The following is a 2,735-nucleotide window of genomic DNA, read 5'->3' as shown; positions in this document are numbered from 1 at the left end:
CCCAAACAACCTTCAAAAACCAAGTAAACCAAAATAACTCACTCCTAGGAAGCCTTTAAAATCTGCCAGCTAGGGCATGATTTTCTATGCTGATTCCTTAACACCTGCAGCCTAGTTTTCCTACACAGCAGGGCTGCTGGTAGTCTAGATCATTAAAGGAGCTAGATGCCCTAATGCAGGCACACGTCAATACAGTTCAGCATACAAATTGAATTAGACATACAGCCCTTAGTATAGCAAAGGGTAACGGAACTCTGGCACTGATGCATTATACATTAACTATAAGGCATCTTTGCCTAGGACCTGGTATTTTACACAATGTTGTGATTTGTTATCCACACCAAGGCAGAGATGCCCAGACCACATCATATTTTCTCTCTAAGAGCTTAAGAACTCTGGCTTCCCTAAATGTAAATGGAGAGTTTGAGGAAACACAAGCCTTTGATGTGTGGGGGGAGATGTAATGCATTTAGGCAGAACATTTTAATTATGTGAATTACAACAGGACAGCCTGCTCTTTTGCTTTTTTTGCATGCTGAGTCATTTCCACTTGGACTCTGCAAACATGAACCCATGCACTGAGTGTTTAAGTATTTGGAATAAACTATTAATGCTGTGCTCTCGCTTTGGCAAGCCTTAAGCAGAAATAAAAAGAAATCACTTGTTTTCTTCTTCATTTCCCTGTGCTTGTTAGTGCCTCCTTTGGAAGAGACTGGAGCTAGCTGAACGTCATGGTTTGAGATACACAGTGCCAAGGGCCAGTATGCTGAAACTATCTCTCCCAGTTCCCAGGGACTGACTTCTGAAATGTCTCTGAGGCTTTCAGTTGCCATCCAGTCTCATTTGTGTACAAAATATGGAGAGATGAGTCAGAGTAATTTCTTGCCTTTTATGAAAAAAACTGATACCTTGTGCATAGTTGTGGTATTTCTGTACACAGTTTACATACTTGCCACCAACCTAGTTTTATTTTTGAGTCCTTTGATTTTTTTTTTATACAGTAATTGTTCCGCTGAGGTCTGTAGCTAAATGAGGTGTTTATTCAGCATCTGTGCCTTCTAAATATTTACTAATGAAGATGTTTTAAAAAACTTTTCCCCTCAGCCTGTTCACTAGGCAGCATAATTTTTTCCATTTCTTTGATCCTGAAGCCCCCCTTATTTTTAATTATTCTTCCCTTGGCAGCTGAAGGAAAATGTGGCAATATATACCAAGCCCTTCTCCACCCCTCCAGTTAACAAAGATACCAGTTGTAGATCAAAGAATCCATCAGAACAAGCTGCTTCCTATGCAATAAGCCCTCTGTCTCTGGAACAAGCAAGTTTATCTTCATTGTGCATTCCGATAAGATGCTATTATAGTAGTGACTTTAATTACATTTCTCATTATTACATTAGTGTGCTGTAACACAGGGTTTCACTGAATCTAAATGTGTTAGTTTGTAGGATGTGGTGCCTTCAAGTCTTGTGATGGACGGAAGTAAAACTTTGGAAGCCACAAAACAACAAAAAAAGGGTTCACTTTAGATGGGCAGATGACCCTACGGAAAGAATGACAGCATTTTTCTGGAATATGGACTGAAAGGTGGAAAAAGATAGGAGACATCATAAAAAGGCAACAGTATATGCACCCCTGTACATCCTTGTAATGCAGGTGTGGCAAGATTCTAGAAAATAGGTAGCTGCTTTATGACTTAAGGAACAAATAATTTCCATTCAAAGTGGTATACCTGGAGGTATATTTTAGTGGCACATCTTTAAATGTTGACCTATTTTCCTCTATAGGAAAACAGCTTCTTGTCCTCCTATTGCTGGATGAGGGTCTGGCCAGCCTGATCTAGTGTGAGGTGTCCCTGCCCATGGCAGGGGGGTTGGAACTAGGTGATCCTTGTGGTCCCTTCCAACCCTGACCGATTCTATGATTCTATTTCTTTTATTTTTTGTGGTAAGACTAGAGGCTGTAAGGCTACTATGCTCTCTCAAAGTATTTGATCTTAGGCACTGACTGGGTTAAAAAACTGCTTGGAGGCATAAAAATATCTAACAAATAGTCACTGAGCTAATGCTCAGTAAAACAGATTTTCATGTAACTCAGCTTCTCTGATAACTTCATTAAATGTGAGGCCTAGTATTTGGTGCCAGGTAATTCCCAGGGGAGTGAATTTATCATACGCCTCATCTTGCAATCCTTACTCAATACCTGCTTGATCTATAACTTATCAAAAATGGTGGTAGTTCCCATGAACTGTAGTTAACTTTAAATCAGGGCAGAAATTGCTAAATGCAGCTCCCCTGGAAAATCACAGACTTCCAAACAGACCATTGCTACCGGTCCTACAGAGTAGTAATAATTTCATGATCTCCAAGGCAACTGATATTAACACATTTTCAAGGAGTGGATTGGAGCTCCACAATTTTCTTCTCAGAACCCCCAGGCAAAATATTCAGTCGGTCCCCAACTTGTTTTAAAGCAAACACATGTTAAAATGATACATTGCTTGACCCCTGTTGCTTGAAGCAACTATAAGTTTATGAGGCACTTTTTACTTCTGCCAGATAGTGAAAATAGAGATAAATTTGATCCATATAAATCAAGTTTTTAATTAAAATACAGTGGGGTTTGTAATGCAGCTGGCATTTTCTCTTCTACTTACTGCATCCTGCTTTAATGCCAACTAGGAACAAATAAGCTGTGCTTATCAGTACAATGTTCTTGTCTGTCAAATATCAGTGAGG

This window comes from Indicator indicator, chromosome 1 (genome assembly GCF_027791375.1).
Source record: "Indicator indicator isolate 239-I01 chromosome 1, UM_Iind_1.1, whole genome shotgun sequence".
NCBI lineage: Eukaryota > Metazoa > Chordata > Aves > Piciformes > Indicatoridae > Indicator > Indicator indicator.
The sequence above is the reverse complement of the archived record's forward strand: the minus strand, read 5'-3'. Positions refer to the sequence as shown.